Below are 27,934 nucleotides of genomic sequence, written 5' to 3'. Positions count from 1 at the left end.
AGAGGAGCTTCTGAGATAAGGTTGGACTGGATTCAGGCAGCTGGACAGAAAAGCTTCCAGCAGCATGTTCACCAGAAACAAAGAATGGGGCAGGAAACAAGGTTGAAGGAACACTGACTAGTCATTCCAGCTAGGAGAACTGCTGCTAGCAGAAGAGGGAAGAGTTAGAGCTGGAAAGCTGCTTAGTCAGGAGCAGCATGTAGAGAGCATGGCAGGCTGCACTGAAGGACTGGGCTTTAATAGGACAGTGCCTGAGTAGCCCCCTGGAGACTGTTCAGGATGGTGGTGGTATGACCAGGGCTGCTCTTCACAAAAGCTAACATGGTGATGGTGTTCAAGATGAACTGGACCTCTGACTGGCAACAGACAGGAAGGCAGGCTATGTTCATAATGAGGTAGGAGATAGTATGGGTCGAACTAGTGTAGTGTGATGAAAAGCAGAAAACAGATATAGAAATATATAAAGAATGTATAGATACAAAACATGTAGTAAGGAAATCAACACAGAGCCTCCACAGGGTGCCAGAGCTGATTTAGAGTGGGTCCAGAGCTAAAATATAAGGATTCAAATCCTAGCTCTGCCACTTACTGCCCATGGGACCTGCCTTGGGCAAGTGTCTTACAATTCCTCATCTGTAAAACAGGGATAATAGTAATACCTTTCTCATAGAACTATTAAAAGTTATTCCAGTTATCCATTTATTCCCTCAACGTTCCAAATTCAGTTTTTGTTGCCTACTCTGCACAAATTGAGACGGGCCCTTTACACAGTTCTCCTTTGCCAGCTGGCATAATGCTGAGCATCAACATGAGAGGACCCTGGAGAGACACTGGAAGAGAAAGGGGTTTCCCTACCAGTTCCCACTCATCTCATTCAACAGCCTCCTGCTGTTGGTGGTCTTTTCAGTATCAGGCTCTCATAGGGAATGAGGTTTTTGGTATCCTATTTCTACAGTGTGCAGTGGCCAGCATCATTCACCACCTAATGCCCAGCACCCCCTGCCCCCCCATACTTCCTTAAGCATTACTGCAGCTGGTTCTGAGGTACCACACATCCTTGTGAACAGCTTCCCCCAGCATCCCGGATGACACATTCCCAGCAGGTCCACCAGTGAAGCACCTTGGAATCTCCTCCACTGTCCTGCGTGTCATGGCCACACCCTCTCCACGGAGGTCTGGGTCTTAATCCTGGGGTGGGGAGGACACACTTTCAGGTTTATTTTTACCTTGGGAGCTCAGTCTCAACTTGGGGGGTAGTGGCTGCTCCTGTCTCTGTTAATCCTATACTTTTCAGAATTCTCTTTACCTCTTACTAGCCAATGCCTCATAAATCCAATCCCTTGCCATGGCTCTTCATGCTTTAGATTTCACTTCCACTGTTCAAACCACAGTGTGGTTTCTGTCTAGACCCTGACTGAAGTAAGAGGATTAATAAAATCTGATTTGTTAAGTGCAAAACACTTCCTTATACAGTTTTAAAGTGTTTGTTATATCTTAATATGAGGGCCAGAAAGGAGTAAGTATAATTTTATATCTAGCATTATATATATGTCTACTCTGACCTGGTATCCTTGGGGAAAGAAAAACTATCTGTTTTCCTTCTGTTTCTTTACAGTTTCTACCATTAAATATACGTATACAATAAAACAAATCGCCTGTCATACTAAAGACCAGAAATAAAAAGTTATTAAAAACAATTATAGGGGCGCCTGGGTGGCTCAGTGGGTTAAAGCCTCTGCCTTCGGCTCAGGTCATGGTCCCAAGGTCCTGGAATCGAGCCCCGAATCGGTCTCTCTGCTCAGTGGGGAGACTGCTTCCTCCTCTCTCTCTCTCTGCCTGCCTCTCTGCCTACTTGTGATCTCTCTCTCTGTGTCAAATAAATAAATAAAATCTTTAAAAAGAACAACAACAACAACAAATATATAGGGGTGCCTGGGTGGCTCAGTGGGTTGGGCCTCTGCCTTCGGCTCAGGTCGTGATCTCAGAGTCTTGGGATGGAGCCCTGCATCAGGCTCTCTGCTTGGCAGGGAGACTGCTTCCCCCTCTCTCTGCCTGCCTCTCTGCCTACTTGTGATCTCTCTCTGTCAAATAAATAAATAAAATCTTTTAAAAATAAATATATAGCGAAAGCATATATATTTTAGTGTTTTAACTGATGGACCTAATAGCACTGGCTGGATGATAAACTTGAGTTAACATCCCCCTATTTCATAAAAAGGCATTTCTATTTAAATGGTTTCTTGGCGCATCTGGGTGGCTCAGTTTTTTAGGCATCTGCCTTCAGCTCAGGTAATGATCTCAGAGTACTGGAATCCAGCCCCATGTCAGACTTCCTGCTGAGCTTCTCCCTCTCCCTTTCCCCCCTCCCTGACCCTGACCAGGGCTTACTCTCTCTATTAAATACGTAAATAATCTTTAAAAACAAATAAGTAAATAAAAATAAAAAATAAATGGTTCCCACACAAGATTAAAAATGTATAATAGATTATACTTTTCAATATACTTTCCTGGAATTTTTTTAATTTTATATTCATAATGATTCTAAAAGTACTTAGGGAAGATATTATCCCTGTAATTCCTGACACAGGGGACATAGGGACACTGATGCTGGAAGAGGTTAAATGCTCTCCCTGTGATCCCACAGTGCTAATTACTGATGAATGTGAGAACAGATAGATCCCTGATCTCCCAGTTCTCAGCTAAATGCTTTTTCTCCTTTACCATATTAACTCTGTGACAACTGTTATCAAGATTGAGTCAACCTCAAATAACATTTTAACTTAACTTTTTCTCTAAAATGTGAAATATTTCAAGACAAGTTTAGGAGATTCATGCAGGCTAACTTGATGGGTTCCACCTTGGGCCTTACCCTCCAATACCCATTTCCACCACCAATGTGTCCACAATCCGAGGAAAGACCTTGAATATGTTCTGTTACAGCTCCCTTATTCCTGTGATGGAGACAATGATAGAGATCAGCTCGCTGCCCCGCCTTTGACCCTGGGCCCTTCACACAATACTCCTGCATCTCAGTTTCTTCATCTCTAAGGTGTTAATGACCTCTCACCTCATGTATGAGCTCTCTTCCTCCTCTACACCACTCGGATCCCTATACTGTTAAGTCATTCCCAATCTTACTTTCTTCATCTACAAAATGTATAATTAGACTAGATGCTACATTAAATCCTTCCCAGTGCTCACATGCTTTGATTCTAATATTTGAAACATGACTCCAGAGTCTCAGGACTATTTTAATGTGCCACTTGGAAAGTGGTTCATCAGAATCACCATGGAATTTTTAAAAAGTAATGCCATCCACTTTATATACTGATTCCAAAGGCTTGAATGAGGCCAGGAATCTGTATTTTAAAACATGCTAAGGACTGCATGGCTGAGTGTGAGAATCACTGCTTCCAGGCACTCAGACTCATTGTTTTACAATCATACCTTGTACAGCACAGCTCCTAAAAGCTTCTGAGAACTGATTATTTGCTATTTCATTACTCAACAACAAATTACAGTTTCTCATTTTTGCACTGTGCACATGAAAAGCTCAACTCAGTTCAGTGGTGAGAACTGATAGCCACATTATATTATGAAATTTAGAAACAACAGATCCTTAGTTCTTGAAAGAGCCAGATGACAGAAATCATATCTGTGATAGCTGGCAGATTTTCCAAAGCTCTCAAAGCAAAAACCAAAAACATATGCTGAAGAGCCCGGCTCAAAAACAAGTATATGAAAGGATTTAATAAGACACCTCCCATGGGGCACCTGGGTGGCTCAGTGGGTTAAGCCACTGCCTTTGGCTCAGGTCATGATCTCAGGGTCCTGGGATCGAGTCCTGCATCGGGCTCTCTGTTCAGTGGGGAGCCTGTGTCCCCCTCTCTCTCTGCCTGCCTCTCTGCTTACTTGTGATCCCTCTCTTTGTCAAATAAATAAATAAAATCTTAAAAAAAAAGACACCTCCCATGATCACAGAAGCTTAGAGTCACAGAGACCTCATCTATAGTATTTATCTTTGAACATGATGTTTTATAGGAGACTTCTTGAATCTAGGAGTATAAAGACCTGTATTCGAATTCTGACTTTAACTACAAGCTCAGGGATTGCTACCTACTTACTTCCCTTTGGTCATATATATGTCTGACAAATGAAGATGTCCAACTGGAAATTGTCTGCATTAAAATTAAACGATTCTGTGAAAGGTGAGGTTAAGAAAGTAAAATATGTTGATTTTGATTTCGCTATCAAGATGGATAATGCACCAGCTAGTTCCAATGGTTATACACAGTGTTATTACCATTTAGTGAAGAAAAAATTCCTTTCAAAAATTCCATATCACAGCAGCAGGCAAAATACAGTCTAGGCAATACTGTGTCCTTCACAATAGATGAGGCTTGTGTTTTTAAATAATAATGGCAAGCACTTACATATCAGGCATGTTGTAAACATTCAAAACACATCAACTCATTTAATTCTCATAACAGTCAAATAAAGCAGGTAGCATCTCTGAATCACAGAGATCAGCAACCTGCCCAAAGTCCCACAGCTAAGACATGCCAGCCTGGGATTCAAACTCAAGCAATTTGATTCTAAATTCTGTGCCCTTATTGTCACATCCTGCCTCTTTGGAGCTCAACATTCTTTAAAAAATTCCCAATCAGGGATTGGTCCCACAAGTCAATAGGTCATCAGTTTTCCTGAGAAACTGTAAGTAATTCAAGGACCTGATTCAATGTTCTTACCATTTATGGTTGTGTGATACATGGGAATCGATGCTGTTGAAGGGAAACAGATTTAAAATGCAAAAGTGACCACTACTCGCATTCATGCTACCAGAAAACTAAACCTTTTGCTATCTTTTTTTTTTCTTGTAAGATTTTGTATTTATTTATTTGAGAGAGAGAGAAAGCATGAGGGTAAAGGTCAGAGGGAGAAGCAGACTCCCCACAGAGCTGGGAGTCCGATGCAGGACTCAATCCCAGGACTCCAGGATCATGACCTGAGCTAAAGGCAGTTGCTCAACCAACTGAGCCACTCAGGTGCCCCCTTTTTGCTATCTTTTTAAGACTGTGTACTACCAGACACCAGAAAGCCTTACCTTGTTTTGCTCTATTTGGGTTCCAGAATCTTGACCCTGCTGGTCAGGAAATTTTTGCCATTGTAAATCTACACATAACAATGCCTAGATGCAATATTTTAACTCACAAATATATGAAAATGACAAAAAAGATGTGTCCAGGATGTTAGGACCCACACTCTATTATAAAAACATTATTCATTTTATTTTCCAGTTCACTGACTGCATATAAAATAAAGTGTAAGGATATGGAGAGAGTTTTCTGTCTGTGGTCCTTCCTCGCAAGAGAAGCAGAGATCACCAATGACTAATGTGGCTGCGAAACGAGTCTCCTTGCTGGTCCCAGCTTCCCCCTCCCCTGAAGTCTATGGTGGTGTGGGAAGCCATGGCTCATCCAGCTGCCCAGGCCCACACTCAGAAGGGTGCAGCTATGGCACTGAGAATAAAGACCCCTAAAATAGGCCTTTGAGGGCTGGGTGGGCCTTGCCCCAGTCCAGCTTTTGCTCTTCTAACCTATTTTCCCACTGGACATCAGCACTGATGGCAGAACTTGGGAGCATCTGTCTTCTGCGAAGAACCTCAGAGGCACTGGGGAAAGTGCTGTACCTGCTCACTCACTGTACCCTTATCTTTGCACTGCTTGCTTTAGTAGCTCAGTTGTCAACCAAACTGCAAGCAATTTAAAGCTGAATCCAAGTCTCACTCTCGCTAATCTTTTTTTTTTTTTTTAATTTATTTATTTGACAGAGAGAGAGAGAGAGATCACAAGCAGGCAGAGAGGCAGGCAGAGAGAGGGCGGGGGAAGCAGGCTCCCTACCGAGCAGAGAGACCGATGCGGGGCTCAATCCCAGGACTCGACTCTGGGATCATGACCTGAGCCGAAGGCAGAGGCTTAACCCACTGAGCCACCCAGGCGCCCCCTCGCTAATCTTTAAACCCAGACAGGCCTTTGTGAACTGACATAACTCATCTGGGATTGGGCTCTCTGGTGTTTGCATCGGGCCCCTTATTAGGATGAGTCTTCGTCTTTGGCTGGGCACTTGATGAGAGCCCTCTTGGAGCACTAGCTGTTTGCTGTGCCCCCAGAGAGGAGGGCGGTATAGGACTGCCCCTGCTGGAGATCTCCTGAGCATTCTGTCTGAGCGGTCTCAGCTGCAAGGAGAATTCTTATGCTCAACTTGTTCTTTAGTACTGGTGATGGGAGGGGTTTTTAATGCCCCTTTCTTAAGAATGGTCTCTTCCAGCTTGATGTAGAGCTGGAGAAAAAAAAAAATCTTCCACTGGTACAGCTTCAAGATACTTCCTGTCTAACAGGCACCTTCAGTGGGGGTTCCCACTAGCATTATGCTTCATCTCATCTTGCTGGTCTGAGGTTTACAGTATGCAGAACCTGTTTACTTCATGCTAAATATTCCCAAATCCAAGTTGCTGAAATGCCAACTGCCAAACATTATACTCTAGTGTTAAATAAAACATATGCCACCTAACAGAACTAAAATTCCAATTTCTCAATAAAGCCACCCATGCCTATACATTGCCTATCCAACCGTAACCTAGATTCTATTTGTTCATACCACTCTTTTGACTGATATCACAGAGTTCTGCTCCCAGAATCCAAATCTTAGCCCTTTATCTAAATAAGCTCTGAGAGCAACTTGGAAAGTACCACATTTGGCATCTCCCCTAGGACTTTGCATGTAACAGCTCCTCAAAATAGTGTGATCACTGACTGCTGACAAGACTGAGGTTCATGACACACAATTATCAGCATCTATAAAGGCCAAATCCCATTGTGCTCTAATCCCCTCAAGAGAACTGAAAAAGGGTGTTCCAATAAGAACAATGAAAATGAAATAGAATTTTCAATATGGAAAGGACTTTCCACAAATGAAAATTTCAAAAACAGTCAATCACATCCTTAAATTCCTTTTGGTTTGCAAATGTTATTAACCTCACCCAAGACTGTGTCTGTATGATGGACAGAAACATTTTTGAAAGTGGAGGAAAAGAAACACGGGAATTGATAAATCAGTTGTCATTAAGTTACTCTAAATATCCAATTTCAACCTTGACAAAATCCATCAACTCTATTTTTTCTCACTAAAATTAAAGCATGCAGCCATGACTTGACCAATTTTCCCTCCTGATTTGGCTCTTCTGCTTGTTACCTTATTAGTTAGTGATAGGATCTGGATGACAGGTGTGATAATGAAAGTTAAATGCTCAGCAAACCCCAGGGATATCACTTTCAAACTGAAGTTGATGTCCATGTAAATAAGTTACTTGTAATAATAGTAACTTGCATATGTACAGTGCTTCATAGTTTAAGAAGCATTTTCAAATATATCAGCTGATTTGATATGATATTCTTACAAAATAAGCAGAGCAGGAATGATTACCTCATACAGAAGATAAAACGTTGGTTGCAATATTACTGCCATAAAGAAAGAGGTTAAATCTTTTGTTATTTACTTACCTCTTTGTATTTATTATGAAAGGCAGTGATCATTAAAGAGATGTATCTGAGTGTGGTAAGAGGGCACTACCTGATTTTTTGCATATGTGCCACTGTCAGACATTGTTGTAGGACAAGCGTTCCCAAGGTTTAGCATGCATACTAATCACCTAAAGGGCTTGAGATTGCTTAAGTTTCTGAGTCAGTAGGTCAGGGGCAGGGGAGGAGGAGTTGCATATCTAATATGTTCCCAGACAACACTAAAGTGAATGGTCTGGGGACCTCTCTTTGAGAACTATTTGTCAAGTATTCAAGACAATTCTCTTCTACCACAGACCCCGAATGAAAACCTGAGCAGGTTCCATGGCATTCCTGCTCATAGGTGTGTTCTTCTAAATTGCAAATACTCTAAATTTGAAACATTATTATAAAAATTTCAATTCAGAAAGTAGACTGTCCAGTTTATGATATTAATCAAAACTCTAAACTTAATTTAATGTTAAAATTCCTCCCCTCTTTCTCTTCAGGCTTTCTCAGGCTGGTATACAGCAGAGTAGGAAAGAGGGAACTGACCAGCTTCTCATTTCTCTGCTTCCCATTCCCCATATATACCAGCTCCTCTGTCATTGGTGGAGAGGGTTATGTAGAGGTAGAAAAAGAAAGATAAAGGGTAAAGAAAGACCTTACATGACCCGTTACTGTTGCAAAGGCCTTCACACACTTTCACCCAGGCAGTCTGACCCTGACTCTCCAGTGGGTGCTTTAGCTGACTGAGAGTCTCAGTGTTACAAGTCACATGCTGTATCTCTGTTCTAACTAGCCACCATCTACTCCTTCCTCAGCCCCAACAAATCTAATGTTCACTCTCTGGGTTCTTGCCACAGGGTCCCTCTGTCCCTTCCAGAGGCCCTGTTGGAGAGACCCATGAGCTTCTCTCCAGCTGTTCACCAGAAACACTACCACATATGTTGCCCCAAAAAACTCCACAAGCACAATGGCATGGCAGCCACTTCTAGGCTACCGCCATAGGCCACCTTAACACCCTCATGCATCCTCTAGGTCTTCTCCCAACTGCGAGGAACACATTTCAGGGTCTCCAAGTAGACTTATGGAAATCTCCTTCATAAAGCCTGAGGCTAGGGAAGTAATACAAATCCCCATTCCTTGTGTAACAGGTACGGATCCACAATGCACCATACCTCTCTTCAATTATATCTCTTCACAAAACTTGACTCCTCTTCCTTCTCCCCAGGCCCTTTCATATTTTCAGGGAGCAAGAAGGTTAGAAAACTGTGGAACTGGCTCTTTATCATTTTCTCTATGAAGCTGACCTATGTAAAACCAGCTTTGGAATTTCTCATCCATTAAATCATAGGTGTGCTGCTTAATTTTACATGTCAACTTGGCTGGGCTAAAATGTCCAGTTGTGTAGTCAAACACCAACTTCAATGTTGCTATGGAGGTATGTTTTTGGAGATGACTAATATTGAAATCAGTAGCTGAGCAAAGCAGATTACCCTCATCATGTGGGTAGGCCTCATGTAATCAATGAAAGGCCTTAAGAGAAAAACTATGATTTCCTGAGAAGGAAGGGAATTCTGCCTTGAGACTGCTTCAAGACTCAAGATATTAACTTTTGCAGTAATTTTCAGCCTCCTGGCCTACCCTACAAATTCTACACTTGCAAGTCCCCACAATCATGTGAACCAATTCCTTAAAATAAATATAGTAAGGGGCACCTGGGTGGCTCAGTGGGTTAAGCCTCTGCTTTTGGCACAGGTCATGATCTCAGGGTCCTGGGATCAAGCCCCACATCAGGCTTTCTGCTCATCAGCAGGGAGCCTGCTTCCCCACCCCCCTGCCTGCCTCTCTCTGCCTACTTGTGATCTCTGTCAAATAAATAAACAAAATCTTTTAAAATTAATTAATTAATTAATATAATATAATATATATATTATATATATAAATCAATCTCTAGATAGATGATAGATAGGCAGGTAGATAGATGGATATAGAGATATACAGCTCTGGGATTTAAACAAGTCTTTCTGATTCCAAGGATTGTATTCTCACCATAATGGAGTATTACCACATGTCCATAAAAGCTGAACCTCTAAATCAGTTGTGTCTCATATGTGGATTCACCCATGAAATCATGTCTGTCTAGAACAAGAACAGTTAATTCAATCATTTAAGCTAAAGATAATTCTATAACATGACTGAACCAGCTGGTTGGCACTTCACAAAAATAAACCATTCAGATGACTGACTGCAGTTTGTTTGTTGTTGTCAAGGTATTTGATGAGGAAATATACTTGTGATAATAGTAAAAAGTTAAAAGAATTCATTTTCTGAAGTCATTAGTGATCTTCATACACATTATATCATTAAACATCTATGAAAATGATATTATTAGCTTCATTTAACAAATAAGAAAGGGAGGCTCACTGATGTCAAATAAGGTTGCACAATGAATAAGTTTAAATCCTAGCTCCATCAGCAGTAAATTTTAAAAAATATCACTTGCCACTTACCACTACCACAATTTGATATGAAGAGACAAAAATTGAATAATATGAGTAGAAGTGCTTATCACAAGTTTAACACATTCTGTGCATTAAAGAAATGTTAGTTCTTTCCCCCTCTTTGCAGAAATAAATATCTACCTAAAGAAACTATACTTATCTGCCTAAAAATTTTATTCTGCTATAAAAATTCAAGAAGTCATTAGAGTTGGGGGAAATCAGAGGGGGAGACAAACCATGAGAGACTGTGGATTCAGAAACAAACTGAGGGTTTTGAAGAAGAGGGGGGTCGGAGGTTGGGTGAGCCTGGTGGTGGGTACTATGGAGGGCACATATTGCATGGAGCGCTAGGGGTGGTGCAAAAACAATGAATTTTGGAACACTGAGAAAAATTTTTTAAAAAATGAAGATCAGACACTCATTTAAGAAAAGAAAAGAAACTGTGCCAACATGTACCTCTTGTGAGTCTGCTAACCACCTGATTCTCAGCTATGGCCTCTGATATAAACACAGTAAAAAAGCTAGGATTTATAAGTATGGCCCTTCCTAATTGAAAAATAGTTTTAAAAATCAGCTAACTACTCCCTATGTTTTCCTTCATTTTACTTTTGTATTCATTCTTGCATTAGCAAATAAAATTCCCATTCTATGGCTTTTATCCAGCACCATCTCCATGTTACTCCATGCCTCAGACTTGCACAAAATTCTCTCAACTTAAGAGAGAGAGAGCTCACTTACATATGAGGCTCTCATTGACTAGAAGTGACTTCTTCCAGAATTTTTTTTCTAAGCCAAAAAGTAGACCTTGACCTACCTAGAAAGTTTCCTTGACCATATAATCTTTCTGATTGCATATATATGAGTATTTTATTATGTTGCTGACCTCAGTGAGCAGAAAATAGGCAATTAATTTTCCTCTAATCCCAAAAGTGGACACTTACTCCAGGTCAAGGTGTGAAAATATATTGTAGTCATATAACAATGAAGTTTATACTACTCTCCAGGTTTGTGCTCAAGGTAAATTAGCCTGAATTGTTCCCTCATTCTATCAGGACAAAATATTCTTTTTTTGTATGGTACAGACAAATATTCCAGAAGAATATAAGGTTCTGGGAATAGCAGTAAGCAAAGTCAAAGCACAAGGCAGTCTGATCATTTATCATTTACTAATCTGATGCTATTTTTTACATTTTACAGGGTTTGAGCCCTACCTTTCATTAAGCAGGGTTGAAATAGCCAGAGCTATAGGGTTAAAATTGCAAATAATTTAAAACATGCTTCCTTCCATGGCTGGTACAGAAGGCTCAGAAGGAGATAACCCTCCAAGTAAGTGAACAATTGTCCCCACATTATTTGAAGACAGAAAAATCCCATAATATCACCCTACTCATGACTAAAACTTTGTAGTTTAAAGGGCCACCACCCCATAATCACAAATTTGCCCTGCCTCACAAGGACTGTTGAGACAATGATGTGTTATCCATCACATGGTGACCGGAGATAAGAACCTGAGAGGTCGTGGTTAAAACAGGAAGATTTATTCTTTGAAAATGAACTTCCCATGCTCATTGACTCTGATAGATTACATTTTAGAAGAGTGTAAAGGAAAGGCCTTTTCCTCTTTTTCTTTCTGTCTCTTTCACTTAGAATACTCTGGATACAGGGAAATAATCAATAAATAGAGCTTCCCGCCAAATTTAAGGGGATGAACTGGTAAATGCTAAGCCTTGGAGCATTAAGAAGGCTCATTGTGCAGTTTCAGAACAATTTCCACGTCATTAGCTCTAACTGCTCCCTCCACCAATGGGACCGACCGTCAGGAATAGCATCAGCATTATTTTGCTTTCCACCCTCAGGCATGACAACAATGTAACAATAATGATGATGATGCCACCTTCCATATGTGTGACATATTCAAGTATATTAAGTTTATTTACATACCAGTTGATTAAACTCCATGAAGGCAAGAATCATGTCTATCTTATGCATCATCATGTTTCCCAAAGCCTTTCAAAACACCTGTTTGGTATAAATATTTGTTGAATAAACAAATTAAACATCTTATTTGATCCTCAGAAAACAACATCCCCTGAAGTGGATTATTAGTTCCATTTTACATAGGATAAAACTGAGACTCAGGGAGTAAGCAGTGCCCCCAAAGTACACACTATTAAGTGACTGAGTCAGAAGACAAACTAATTTTAGTATTCCAATTCCAAATTTAGCATTCATTCCCCTATAGTGTTGCTGAACTCGATGAGAGCTACATCACGGATAAGGCAAGAGATAAGATTAGCACATCAAAATGTAGGAATAACTATACTTCTGAAAAGAATGATGAAAGGAAAAAGTCTAAAACGCTAAGGTCAAATCACAGTAAAAGTGCAGTGAAGAGTCAAGTTCAAGAGATTGGTCATTATTAATCAAATTATAGATCAGCCCCAATAGCCACATATTTCCTTGCACTTGCACTCAAGAGACCCTTTTGTAAAACATTCACAGAAAAAGATCGATACCTCTCTGGAGGTAAGTGGCATAAATTATGTCTCAACATATATACCACAGGAGTTTTACTGTGTGTTGTATACAGTAATTGCATTTTATAGATGGCTGTGGAAAGCTTCAGTCCTCATTGATTTTGATCATAAACTAAAAGGCGACAAAAAGAAAAGAACAGCACTTTGTATGAAGAAGTCAGTCAGCTGAAGCTGCAAAAGAACACAAAAATTTGGCATGCTGAATGTGATCAATTCATGTTTCTTGGAAAATGAATGTAGATATTTGAGTGCTTCCATTATGAGTTGGTGGCAAGGCTTGAACGGTACTATGAGAATCTCTGTTCATCTAATAGTCAGTGGGGGTACCTATCAGCAGGATTTAAGACAGGAAGCCAGCCTAAACTCGAGCTCTTTCTAGCTTGCCACATTATGGACGCCATCAGAATGGCTTATGAGCCACATTAACTGAATATTTGTGTTTTTATTATTGTATTTAATGTGTCTTTGGGATTTACAATGAAAATTAAATGGAGATTGTGATGTAATCTGGGACCATCAATATGTCACTAACACTTCTAACTTCCAGAAGCATATTTTTCAAGCATTGCTCTCTTGATTTCCTTCATTTCTTCATGCCCTTCACAGCAAGCAATTCTGAAGGGATATTAATGCAGCAAAACAACTCTTTACCTTGTTTCAAGGCCAATTTTGCAATATGGGCAAAATGATTGGAAACAGAGTCCTGAAAACACTGAAACCATCTGTCAGGGACTCAGTTAAGAAGATCCACACTGTTTCACAGCCAAGAATGGAGATAAATCATGTCTGGCTGGAAATGTCCAAAGCAAGTGGATTCCCATTCAAACTTATTAGGATAAATTACAAAAAAAGAAACTTATTATTCATTGCCCTGATAAAATCGCACTTTTAGATGATGATAAATCATAAGTTAGACTGATGAGGATGAAAGCCAATGGTGTATGTTAGCCAAAAATTTTTGTTTTGATAATAAGTAATATCTAAAGTAGTTGTCACTAAAAGAAACCACAAGCTTCCGTCAAAGTATCTGTAGACCTATTTACATTCATAGATACAATCTTGTGAAATGTTCCTGTGCATTTTGTAAAAATAACCCTGTTAATATTTAATCACAAACTCCAAAAGTACTTGGCTAATATTTATTCATGAAATGTATTTGGTAAAATATTAAAGAATCAGAGGGTGGGGCTGTTGTGATTAAATTATATGGCTTGGGATGTCAAGCCTTAGAATAAGTTAAACACTGTGCCTCCTGCCTCCCTTAAATATTTATTGCCATTATAAAACTATTGACATCTTACAGAGAAAACAGCAATTCTCACGTTTTTTAACACAGATTTTTATTCTAGTAAATAGTGCTAGTCAAAATGTTACCACGAATGTTGGAACTGATGTGCTTCCCAGGAAGCAAAGATATCCCTGATTGTGAAGTGTAGTACCACACAAAATGAATCATCACTTCCACTTCCACCACTCATACAAAGCTGAGAAGGAAATAATAGGGCTCTTTCTATGAAGTACCAAGTAGAAAGTTTGGTTATAAAGTTGCAATGGGTGACCTAAATGTGTTGGGAAAACATATATGTGAGGACAGTTTCTGTACTAATCCGAATACTGTTCATGGATTCTTTTAGTTTCTCTCCATTTATTTTTTTTTTCATTTAGTCTTAATCTAAAGTACTGCCAGAGTGATTTGGTTAATTTCTCTCCAGGTAACATTCATAGAAGCCCTTTTTGTTAATACAAAAGTAGTTAAGTATATTATTTGAAGAATCATGAAATTTGAACGTCCACATCAGAAGCTTACCTTGAGAAAGATGTTCCAAGGAGCAAGATTAAGTCATTAGGCAACCCAGAAGGAACCTACCTCTCAAGGTAAGGTTGTGCATCTCTGGCTTTACCAGTGAGGATGCAATAGGTCTTGAGTGCAGGAGGAACCAAGACTCAGGTTCAGAGAATTAAGGTGGAATTTAGCTTAACTAAATCAAGGGACAAATCACCCTAAACTAGACATCAAGTCAAAATAACAAAGCAAAACTATTGAGATGCAAAGAAATCCTCCCACTCTGATTATTAATATATGATTTATAAACTGATAGATCATATTATGGTAGTATATAAATATTTAGTATGTAATACTGTTTTTATAAGATAGCATAATATGGTATGGTGGAAAAGAACAGAAGTATCTACTATAAGCTGATGCTTTCTTTCTATGCAGTATCTTCATGAGTCTTAAAAGTTAGACATTGTTATTAACATTAAGCAAATTAAGAACAGGAACTGTCCAAGATAAAATGATGGGTAAAAGGTTCCCCAAATAGGTTTGTAGTCAAGCGGCAGGGCCTCAAAAGTGTGTAGTCCCCCAAGCTATAACTGATGATCCCTATTAGCCTTGTAAGAGCGCTTTGTATTTTTTTTAATATTTATTTATTTACTTACTTACTTACCTACTTATTTACTTATTTTTTTTAGTGAGAGAGAGAGAGCATGAGCGAGAGAGGCACAGGGAGAGAAAGAGACTCTCAAACAGATTCCACACAGGGCTAGATCTTACGATCCTAAGATCACAACCTGACTCAAAACCTTTCAGGACAAGGTGGTAAGTAAAAAATAAAAAGATTTACATTTTGGAAAGCTCAAGTCTTCCATGGTGATTGAAGAGATATAGTACTAATTATAAGTATCACTCTACTTACGGAGGTGGTCATAAAGTGAAAAGACAAAAAGAAGCTAACCAATGATGGGTTTACCATCCTACTCACCAGTCAGCTGATGATTTTGAAAAGAAAAAGAAAAAAAAGAAACTAGTATCAATGGGACACACACTACATGCTAGGCACTTTCATTCAAGAAATATTTATTGAGCAACTATTATATGTTAGGTACTCTGCAAGGCTCTCAGTATATAATGGCAAACAAGATAAACACTGTCCCTGTTCTCATATGCATAATATCCAGACATGGAAAACAGACCTTAAACAAATAATCATTTAAGTAAACAAATATAAATTCTTAATCATAAGGGCTATGAATGAGAAATAATAAAGGGCAGGTAATTTATTTTTTTTAAGATTTTATTTATTTATTTGAGAGTGAGAGAGAGAGAGAGAGAGCTTAAGAGGGGGAAGGGCCAGAGGGTGAAGCAGACTCCCCACTGAGCAGGGAGCCTGATGCAGGACTCAGTCCTGGGACTCCAAATCATGACCTGAGCTGAAGGCAGTTGCTCAGCCAACTAAGTCACCCAGGTGCCCAGGGGCAGGTAATTTAGAAAATAAGGTGTCAGGAAAAGCTTATCTAAGGAAATTATATTTAAGGGTGCCTGGGTGGCTCAGTCAGGTCAAGTATCTGCCTTTGACTCTGGTCATGAGGCCAGGGTCCTGGGATCGAGCCCGGAGTTGGGCTCTCTGCTCAGCAGGGAGCCTGTTTCCCTTCCTCTCTCTCTGCCTGCCTCTCTGCCTGCTTGCGATCTCTGTCTGTCAAATAAAAAAATAAAATCTTTAAAAAATATAAAATAAAATCTAAGTGGTAACTCTTTTTCTAAGCATTTTATCATAGCTAGTCAGCTTGGAAAGGAAAAACCAAGTAGTTTGAAACCGATCTTTATATGAAGCACCAATGCCAGATAAATACCAATAATGTTTAACCTATAAATGGTTCTGGCAGTTACTGCTCTTGTTTTTATGGCATTGATTTGAGCTTATCAACCCTGGCTTCCTCCCATTTTCACAGAGGGTCCTAATCAATACCTGAATCTACAATGTTCTCTTCAGAAAAATGATTTGTAGTTAATTGCCTCTTGTACACTCTCTCTGATGAGTCCTTTGAAATGTATTATCCTGAAGTTGAAAAAGGTTTCCCTTTTTTAATACTGTATTTATAACAGAAAAAAAAAAGAGTTTACCAAACGGAAACTTAAGTCTTTTGAGACCCCCTCCCCACCAAAATACTGCATTTCTAGTGGATCCCACTCCCAACCCCCACCTAAATCCTGAAAGAGAATTGAATTTCATGGGGCCTGGAGAAAAATAGGGTAGTTCTTTGTGTCATCCTTCAGCAGAGCAAGGGGACATAATGAGAAACTGAAAATTGCTTTCAGGACGTGTGGGTGGCTCAGTTGGTTAAGCAACTGCCTTCAGCTCAGGTCATGATCCTGGAGTCCCTGGACCAAGTCCCACATCGGCCTCCCTGCTTAGTGGGGAGTCTGCTTCTCCGTTTGATTATCCCCTATCTTGTGCTTTCTCTCTCTCTCTCTCTCAAATAAATGAATAAAATCTTTTTTTTTTTTAAAGTTTCTTTCAAAGAAACTTCTGAGATCTCCATGAACAGGATGCTCTGGAGGATGAGTTGACAAGTTGCAATTTGGTTTGACATCTGTTTTGGGATTGGTCTCTTAACAAGTGTGCTTCATGCTCATGATTATCTCACCTTGTCTTTCTCCCTTTGGTCAGAGGCTTACATATTTCACAAATTGCTTAGGTGATCGTCTCTTCATCTAAGCATTGCATGAAATGACAGAGGTTAAAGGTCATTGTTGGAATCTGATTACATTTGGAACATAATCTAAAGGTAAAAAAGTCTATCACAGAATTATATTATATATTTTTCCTGGATGAAAAAAGACCAATATTTTTATTGAGGAGAAAGAGAAAATTAAACTTATATGTACCCATTTTCCTCTACTACTCCCAAAAGTGATAGTTTATTGGAAGCTTTTCTCATTTTTAATAAGCTTAGTTTAATGAAATTCAGGGTCAATAACACTAACCCAACTTATGAGGTGGTAATGTCATGCATAGTTTTTAAAAGGGGAGGGCTAATTTCATTTCATTCAAGCTTTAATTGTTAAAATTTTTAAAATGTATTTTTAAAATCTCTAACTTATATTTCTTCTCACTTTGTTAAAAAGAAATGTTTTGTAGAACTCACATGCGAGCCCCAAACCTATTCCTTGACAGCTGCCACCACCTAAGCCCTGAGTCACAGGCATTGCTGTCATCCTGCATGATGGTGTAGGCCAAGACAAGCTATAGCAAATAAAGAGGACCAAAAAATGCAGGTACAAAAATGAAGCTATTTTGTTGTATCGACCATTAAAAACCTAATAAAAACCCGAGATGTTCCAACATACGAAGTTCCATTTGTAATTTGCTGAGCACATTTTGAAAACAATTCTGATTGTGTGAGATCCTTGAGGCAGAGTGGTGTGTTAGTGACCTTTGTAACACAAGCACAAAGGTACCCCAGGCAGCATCATGCCTAGCACATACATGACAATGAGCAAATTTCTGTGGACCTGAAGAGAGACTATGGAGGATTCAAATTTAATGAAACAGATGATTTCATAGCCAAAGATAGCTCCATAGACTATAAGAGATATTTTTGAAGTCCTCTATTGTCTACTTTAGAGAGAAAAGGAAGAAAGGAAAGAAGAAAGAAAGGAAGGAGGGAAGGAAGGAAAAAGAGAGAGAGAGAAAGGGAGAGAAGGAGGAAGGGAGGGAGGAAGGAGTATGTCATTTACTCTAGGTGCTGGCTGTGCTTGCTTGCATAGGGAAGGGTATAAATTTTCATTACTTCTTGTATAATAAAAAAGTTAATCAAGGTATTGAGAAATAAGTCTTCTCTGCTCATTTAGAATTATAGAATATTAAAGACTGAATGGATCTTGAAGAACATCTGGGCTAGTATTTTTCAAACTGTATTCTAGGAGACTACCGGGTTCCAGAAGGGTGCCTCTGGGACACTTGCACAAAAGTTCACATAGGCAGGCCTCTGGCCACCTCACTCCCATACAATTTTGAACAGCTCCTCTTATATATCCCATTTAGATATCAGGGTTTCATAAGATTTTATTAGCAAATGTGGTTTCAGGTACTAAAAACAATGCTTAACATCCACTCATCTTTTCCAACCCATAATTTTACAGATATGGATGTAGATCCCAAACACCCAAGATGTTGTAAATAATTAGTTACAGGATATAAACAAAAACCCAGACATGCTGAATCCCAATGTAAGTGCTTCTTTTACAGCAATATTAATATTGGGAATTTCAGATATTTACTTAAATTACCTAGCATTTAAGACCTCCTGTAAGTCTGGGAAATACGGAAGTAGAAATTTTCAATATATTATGTTGCTATCAGCTTATATGTGTGTCACACAAGGCAGTTTGCAGACGCATCTACATCCATTGTTCATTGCTGCACATTTACAACAAATTGTGAAGTATTTAAGGTGGATAGTCCATTATTTTAATAAGGAAAATTAAGTTTCAAAGAGATCAAATGCAGGTAATTGGTAAGTGGAAGAGTTGAGACAAGAACATAGTTCTAAGCATTCTATCCAAGATTCCATTCCTTACAATATTGGGGCAAGACCAGCTTACCAGTCTCTTGGGCCACTCCATGGTCACTCAAACACCTCTTATCAAGGACAGGAAAAAGGATGTGACACATAGGCTAACTCACTGATTGGACATGTAATAAGTATTCTGAGGCTGAGTACTGATTTAACAGAAAGGAGTCCATGATCATGATCAATGTCAGCCTCTTTGGCATAGGAAGGGAGGAAATGGAGCCACGCACATCAAGTCATCATCACCTTTGATACAAAAATGCCAAAAGTTCAGAAGAGAGAAGAAGGCTGGAAGCTAAGCCTTAAATCCTGAGCTAGTTCTCCCTTTAAACCACCTTATCTGCCAGGTTAGGCTTGGGAAGTCCAGAAAGGACCTAAAGATCCAAAAGTCATATGAAAAATAAGTGCTTCCAGATATTTTCCTTGCCTAAACAGCACTCTGCTAAAAACAGAAGTTAGTAGGCCTGACTAGAGGAGGTTTGATTGTGTGGGAAATGGACTTTTAAGAGGGAAATGAAACCACCCTCATTTCACTGAGGCACAATCAGATGGCTGTGTTTGGGCACTGCTGACAGGGGCCAGATTCCACACACTCATTTGGGAAAGCCAGCGAAGCTCACGGAAACACTCTCCCCTGTAATTGAGCCCCAGCTGTTCAAGCTGAGGCTGCTCTTTAAAGTGAAGCAAACTGGTGAAAAAGCTGAAGTTCAGCAGTTTCACTCTGCTGGGCCAAAGCTTCTGCAGAGTCCCAGCCCACGGATTCTGCTACATTGGCCAGATGCTCAGAGCCTCCCAAGCCAGTCTTACAGGGAGTTCCGCAAAAAAGTCAACCGAACTCCATGTGCATTAGGTCCAGGCCAAAATGAAGCTGTCCAAAGAGGGTCCTGGGTCCCGCTCACCCTTTCTGCAGCACTTGAGTCTGGTCTCTGCAAAACCCCCCGAGGGCTCCTGTAATGGAGGCCATCAGGAGTCATTTCAGAAACCAGTTATTAGAGACCAAGATAAAGCGTGTTTATGATGGTAGAGGTTATTTTTCTTTCAAGCTTACAAATGACATTGTTTCCTCTAAATGATAACTTTCTCCCAATAAAATGTCTCCAAGTTACAAACAAATCCAAAAGCAATGAAAATGAACTCACTATTTCACCTTTGACCTCTGTGTTTCATTTCATAATACTTATTTCATTTCTCAATACTCCTAAACTCTCAAATTAAAAAATCTTTCCCAATTACCATTAGATGTCCTTTCGGAAGTTATGGGGGGTTTTTGTTTTTTGTTTTCTCTCCCAAGACATTTCCATCCCATGTGAGCACCACTGCTGGGTAGACTGCCCTTTGCAAACGTCTCTCTATATATGCTCCATGACCTAATGCAAAAATGTGCCTTTAGCCCTCTCCAGTCACTCTGGCATTATCTATGAAGCTGTTTATTCTCCATGCGTTCTGCAAAGAAGAAAAAATAGTTTTGACTGGTATAATCATCCCAGGGTATTTCTTTTATTTCTTTAGATATTTTGACTGAAAAGGTAGACCCAGAATAGAGTTTCAGAAGTCTTCATCAATGTCCACAAGAGGCTGCCATGGCTCCTCAGACATTGGCGACAACCCAATACATGTGGGACTCTCATCCCTGAACACCACTGTAAAATGAAACCTCACTACTTGAATCTTTCATTCTTGTTTCTATCAGTAATTGAAGTGTCTAGAAGATAAAAAGAATCTCACCATGAAACGAAAAAATAATTCCTTTAGAAACATCCATCTTGACAATGACTAAATGTGTGGACCATGATTGCAAACACTTAGTGAATCACTAAGGAAAACAAGATTTAATTTCTAGTACTGCTTGTGGGGGAGAGAGAGTTTGCTTTCCACAATGTGTAAGTCTTGGTGAGTCACTATTCTTCTTGCAATTCCCAGGTGGCCACCTTCACACAATGGATGGATAGATTAAATAAAGATCAACTTTAGCTTCTGGGAAGTACAGCTTGCAGTCATTGTTTGTGGCTATTCAGGGAGTACTAAGGCATGAGTTAGCCACTTAGGGCAGTGGTTTGGTCCACTGAGATTTACTGCCCAGTTCCCTGGCACCCCAGTGTTAGAAATTCTCACTGATAACAACGAGCATATAAATAGGTGTTTTCCCTGGAGACAAATAAAATGCAGAAAAATGCTGGATTCCTAAAGGAAATTACTGTCTTTTTTGAATCATGTCAACTCTCTGAAACATAGGGTACACTCTCATGTAAAGACGGATTTGTCCTCTACTTTAAGAGTGTCTGGACTTTACCCATTAGTAAGATCTCAGACTACACAGATGAGCAAAGGAAGAATCACAGAATTTACTTAGAAAAGAAAATAAAAATCCCACCCAATCTTATTTTCCTTTTTTACAAAAAAAGTTTTTAATTGTGGCACTTGGGTGACTCAGTCAGTTAAGCATCTGCCCTCAGCTCAAGTCACAATTCTAGGATACGGGGATCGAGTCCCACATGGGGCTCCCTGCTTAGTGGGGCACCTGCTTCTCCCTCTCCCTCTGCTTGCCACTCCCCCTGCTTCTGCACTTGCCCTCACTCTCTTTCTCTCTCTCTCTCTCTATTTCTGTGTCAAATAAATAAAACCTTTTTCAAAAAATAATTAAAACTTTTAAATCATAAAACAAAATACAGAAAACCACAAAAACACACATAGTTTAATGAGTTATTACAACACAGACATCCTACATTTACCACTTAAATCAAACTACAGGCCTTTGCCAGCCACCTAAAACATTCCATCCATGATCACCATCCATATCTCAAACTGTCCTCCTTCCAAGTTACCACTAGCCTAATTTTTATAGTCATCACTTTTTTACGATTTTATTACTTAAGTGCACATTCCTAGACCTCATATTTTAGTCTTGCCCATTTTATTAAATCTGATATATGTGTAAACTCTCTTTTAATGCACAGGTTTCCCAACTGTATTTTTATTTGCTTTTCAATTTACTTATTCAAGGATCTAGGCATTTGACCTGCAGTTTCTCACAGTCCAGATATTGCTAATGGACATGGTACAGTTCAACATGTTCCTCTGCCCTATATATTTCCTGAAAATTGGCAGCTAGATGCAGAACCCAGTTCTTTGCAAAGATTCTAATTAGTGTGCTCTTTTAAGATTTTTTTTTTTAATTTATTTGACAGAGAGATCACAAGTAGGCAGAGAGGCAGGCAGAGAGAGACAGGAGGAGGAGGCAGGCTCCCCGCTGAGCAGAGAGCCCGATGCGGGACTCGATCCCAGGACCCTGAGATCATGACCTGAGCCGAAGGAAGAGGCTTTAACCACTGAGCCACCCAGGCGCCCCTAGTGTGCTCTTTTATTAAAAAGCCCTGAATGTCTGATGATCTCTTTTTCTGTTGACAGCTGTTGAACCTTAATACCTAACCCTAGTAATCCACTTAAGGTTTGCAAAATGGTGATAATGAAATTTTATCCATTATTTTCCATTTAGTAGTTAAAATAGTTTACAAATAAAGGCACATCTACTATTTGGTTTCCCAGTATTTCATATTGGAAAGGCAGGAAAATGTTTGATTCCTTCCCTCTGCTTGTCTATTTTCAAGAAAATCAACTGGTTCTCCAAGATCTTCTGAAGGTGGCTAGGCTTTTTAAACACAATCATGTACTTGTGATTTTTAAGCCTTACTGATAGGGGTTCATTCAGCTACAAATATTATCTCTTTTGAAGCTTAAATTGTCCCAATGCGAAGCTCTTAAAGTTGGTTCCTGAGTTCTTTCGACATGACCCCAGCAGTTTCTGATATGGTATGACAAGATATTCCAAGTTAATCTTTTCACATTGCTTGCCCTAGACCTATAATTAGCCAATTCTCCAAGTTCTAGTTTCTTTTAATTTTATTTAAATGTTGTTTCAAAAGGGGGCCTGGGTGGCTCAGTTGGTAAATGTTGTTTCAAAGCCACCACAATCTGGATGTTAGATGTGCATTTGCCCCTGGGTTGCTCTTTGTTTCTGGGGCTCTCTAATTGGCAGAGATAGGAAATGGATACACATATATTTACACATATGCAATGTTTCATAAGTTCATATTGATATCTTCAATTCAAGAATATAGGGCTTTTTATTCAACTCCTTCAATACTACACTTACATCTCTTTCTTCCATACCAAAAATTGTAATTCTCAAAGACACATGGGGTGAAAGAATATTACATGATTACTCATGCACTTCTTCCCTTATTAGAAGTGTGTCTCATAATAACAATACTATCACCACGAATATAGTTAATGAGAACAGTTTTCAAATGTTTATTTGCATATGCTTTCTGTATTTGTGTTCCCATGCTTATCGTTAACCTTTATCTACATTTTATACTGGTATTTTATAATTCTGGTATTTTATAAATACTTGTTCCCTTCCAGCCCCATTTAGTCTTAGTTTTATAAGGAACTATACCTTTAATACTCATCACCAGTCCTTATGGCAATGTCTCTCTAGTTATTTTCATTGCCTGAAGTTCACTCTCTAGAACATGCCTCAGAAAAATCAGAAGGGAACAATACTCTTTGGGTTATTGTATGTTAATCAGTCTGTGCCCTTTGTACTTGAAAGCCAGTTTTTCTACCTATAAAAATCTTCAGGCCACATTTTCCTTTCTTTGAAATTCTTAGCTATGTTACTCCATTTTCTTGGTATAAAACATTACTGTCCAAAAAAAAGTGTGATGATAATCTAATTTTATTTCCCTTATAAGTCACTTTTGTTTTGTCAAGATGTTCAACCAATTTTAGTCACCAAATTTTACTGGAATACATCTTTGCATTCTTTATTCTGGACTGATATTCTCAGATACATCTTCCAGGATGTAGTTTCAAATCTTTTTTTGAATTTCAGGAAAACTTTCTTGAATTGTAGTTTTTACAATTTGTTCTGGACTGTTCTTTTGGTATCACTTCTTCAGGAATTCCTATTAGATTTATGTTGGATCTTCCTTCTTTCACAACTTCTTTACTTCTTTCCTTCATTTCCTTTTGACCATTCAAATTTTCCTCTTTTTCACCTTACATTTCTTTTAAGGAAGGATCTGTTTTTTATTCTAATTAAGCTTTATTTCTGAACTGATTCTTATTTTGTCTCTGATTCCTTCCTAAGTTACATTCTCTCATTTTTTAAGTATTTCCTACTTTGCTTTGATTGACCCATGTATTGAGCCATTTTCTTAATTTTTAGCTTATTTTTAAATAATACATTACAGTTTTTATTCTTTTTAACTATATTTTTCTGGTGGCTTTTTTGGAGGGGGTGAGAGAATGGTAAATTTCTGCAAGTGCCCATGCAAGCTATGCCAAACTAAATAATCCAACTTGAACCTCAGAGAAATCTCCATCTGCAATGTCTCCCCAATTTATTCATTTATTCATTCATTCATTTATTCATTCAACAAATTCATTCATTCATTTATTCATTCATTTATTCATTCAACAAATGAATAAGTCTAGTTTGTTAACTACTATATTTGTGCAATAGGTCAATTTATTAATAAGATAATTAATGATTAATAAAATTAATGATTAATAAAACAGACATAGTCTAAGCCATTACAAATTTGCAACCTAATAGGGGAGTCAGAAAATCAAATGGGTAATCATAATGAAATCTTTGAAGAAAATCTACTTCTGTGATCCTCAACCTTCTTCTCCCATAACATACATACAGGATGGGACAACAGACAATAGGCTAACTAGGCAGTGATGATTTTTCAGTTCAGTAAACATGTTTCCTTAAGGCAGAACATCAAACAGTTCTCCACATGATTCTGACACAGCCAACCTCCCACCAACACCCCTGCAGCAAAAAATGACTTCTATGAAGAATCATTGGTCTATATATCTGATAATGGGTTAATATCCAGAATATATACAGAATTCACACAACTCAATACATAAAAAAAAAAAAAAACCCAGACCCAAAAACAAAGAAAAACCAATAATACCATTAGGAAATGGATGAAGAAATGGAATAGACATTTTTCCAAAGAAGATACATGCATGGCCAACAGGTACATGAAAAGATGTCAACATTACTCATCACCAAGGAAATGCAAATTAAAACCACAATGAGATATCAATCATGCTGATAGAATGGCCATCACCAAAAAGACAAGAAATAACAAGTGCTGGAGTGGATATGGAGAAAAGGGAACCCTTGTGCACTGCTGGTAGGATTGTAAATTCATATAGTCACTATGCAAAAAATTAAATTCAAATTCAAATCAAAATTAAAATTAAAATCAAAAATCAAAAAATTAAAAATAGAATTACCATATAATCGGGTGCCTGTGTGGCTCACATGGTTAAGCTGCTGCCTTCGGCTCAGGTCATGATCTCAGGGTCCTGGGATCGAGTCACACATTGGGCTCTCTGCTCAGCAGGAAGCCTGCTTCCCTCTCTCTCTCTCTGCCTGCCTCTCTGCCTACCTGTGACCTCTCTCTGTTAAAGAAATAAATAAAATCTTAAAAAAAAAAAAGAATTACCATATAATCTAGTAATTCCATTTCTGGGAATACATACAAAGGAAACGAAAACAATAAGTCAAAAAAAATATCTGTACCCCTACATTCATAGCAGTATTATTTACAATACCCAAGACATGGAAACAACCTAAGTGTCCATCAATGAATGAATGGATAAAGAAGGATGGGATGTGTGTGTGTGTGTGTGTGTGTGTGTGTGTATATATATATATATATATATATATATATATATATATGATGGAATATTATTCAGTCATAAAAAAGGAAGGGGCACCTGGGTAGCTCAGTCAGTTAAGCTTCAGACTCTTGATTTTGACTCAAGTCATGTTTTCAGCATCCTGGGATTGAGCCCCACATGGGGTTTCTTGCTCAACAAGGAGTCCGCTGGAGATTCTCTCTTTCCCTCTCCCTCTGTCCCTCCCTACCCCTTCTCATCCCCCAACATTCTCTCTCTCTCAAATAAATACATCTTAAAAACAAACAACTACAACACCAACAACAACAGAAAAGGAAATCTTACCATTTGCAACCCTACCCCTTCTCACCCCTCAACATTCTCTCTCACTCAAATAAATACATCTTAAAAACAAACAACTACAACAACAACAGAAAAGGAAATCTTACCATTTGCAACAACACAGATGGACCTTGAAGGCTTTGTGATAAATGAAGTAAGTCAGAGAAGGGTGAATACTGTATGATCTCACCGGTATGTAGAATCAACACAGAACAAAACAACAACAACAAAAAAAACCACTACCAAACTCAGAAAAAGAGATCAGATTTGTGGTTACCAGAGCTGGGGGTTGGGAGGAGGGGAAATTATAAAAAGGTGATCAAAAGGTACAAACATCCAGTTATGAGATAAATAAGTACTAGGAATGTCATGTACAACATAAGGACAATAGCTAACACTGCTAAATGATATATAGGAAAGATGTTAAGAGTAACAGTTATCATCACAAGGAGAATTTTTTTTTCTTTTTATTGTATCTATAGGAGATGAGGGATGTTAACTAAACCTATTATGGTAATCATTTCACAATATATGTAAGTTAAGCCTTCATGCTATAGATCTTAAACTTAAAAAAAAAAAAAACCATTGGTCTAACTGAAGCACTAATATGCTATTAAATGTAGAATCATGTTAAGAGGCCCATTAAAAATGTAATAAAATTAGGTGCATTTGCATATCCCTTTTTTTAATTATATAGCTCACCCTGTTCTAAAGAACATTAATATGTGCATCTATGCAAAAAGGTAAGAATGAAAGAGAATTACTGCTCTTTCCCCAGCCATTCTCAACTCAAGGAAATATATATTCACTCAGCTGAAGTGAGAACCTATAACCATCAGTCACTTGTACCCCAGCAACATAATTATTAAAGGAAAAAAAAAAAAGCTAAGTAAACACAAGGTAGAGAAATACACCAATCTTTGAGCAGACCAGAATTTTCTCTTTTTTCATTGCTTATGAGAACTGTGGGAGTTCAGCAGTCCCAGGTCATCTACCAGGGGAGTGCCTCCATAGAGTTGTATCTCAGACTGTTGCCTCCACTTTAGAACCAAGAAGAAGAAAAGGAGGAATTAATTCCTCATCTGCTCACTCCCCCAACTACACAGCCACAATGTATTTTGAGGTATTATTTAACATACAGACAAACTCCAAGTCTCGTAAAAATGTGACCAAATCTGAACTTAGATATCCTCCCTTAGCTAAAATTCCCAGCCAATTATCAATTTGAAGTAAATCTGGGGTGACCATAAGGAGGAAAGAAATTTGTAACCTGCTCCAGCAATCAGCTCTAGAAACAGTTTTACACTGTTGTTAGATTTGAAATGTAATGACAGGTTATCTTTATTAAGGGAAAGCATGTTAATATTAACAAAAAGCATGCTTTTTTGTTGACATACTTAATAGCTAAGATAAAAAAAAGAATACACAGAGTTGCATTTAAAGGTGTCAGATCATAGGAACTTCAGTATAAAAATATCATTTAAAAGTAACTAAAATAACACTAAAATTGTTAATATCACTACTAGTATCATGAATAATATCAAATATTAGGGAGTCTTGAAGGGAAAGAAAATGAGTGAGCATTTGAAGACTGTTAGAAAGGGAAGAAAATGAATTTAGTCTGATCTCACATAAGAAATGAATTAGGGGGGCACCTGCGTGGCTCAGTGGGTTAAAACCTCTGCCTTCGGCTCAGGTCATGATCTCAGGGTCTTGAGATCAAGCCCTGCATCGGGCTCTGTGCTCGGCAGGAGAGCCTGCTTCCCCCCCTCTCTCTGCCTGCCTCTCTGCCTACTTGTGATCTCAGTCAAATAAATAAATAAAATATTTTAAAAAGTAAATAAAGAAAGAAAGAAAGAAATGAACTAGGGTAAGAGAGTTCTACAGAAAGTGAGCCACCAGCATATCTGTGCTGGGGACATGAAGA

The sequence above is a fragment of the Enhydra lutris genome, unplaced genomic scaffold (assembly GCF_002288905.1).
Source record: "Enhydra lutris kenyoni isolate GAN:26980312 unplaced genomic scaffold, ASM228890v2 scaffoldscaffold16, whole genome shotgun sequence".
NCBI classification, from domain to species: Eukaryota; Metazoa; Chordata; class Mammalia; order Carnivora; family Mustelidae; genus Enhydra; species Enhydra lutris.
The sequence above is the reverse complement of the archived record's forward strand: the minus strand, read 5'-3'. Positions refer to the sequence as shown.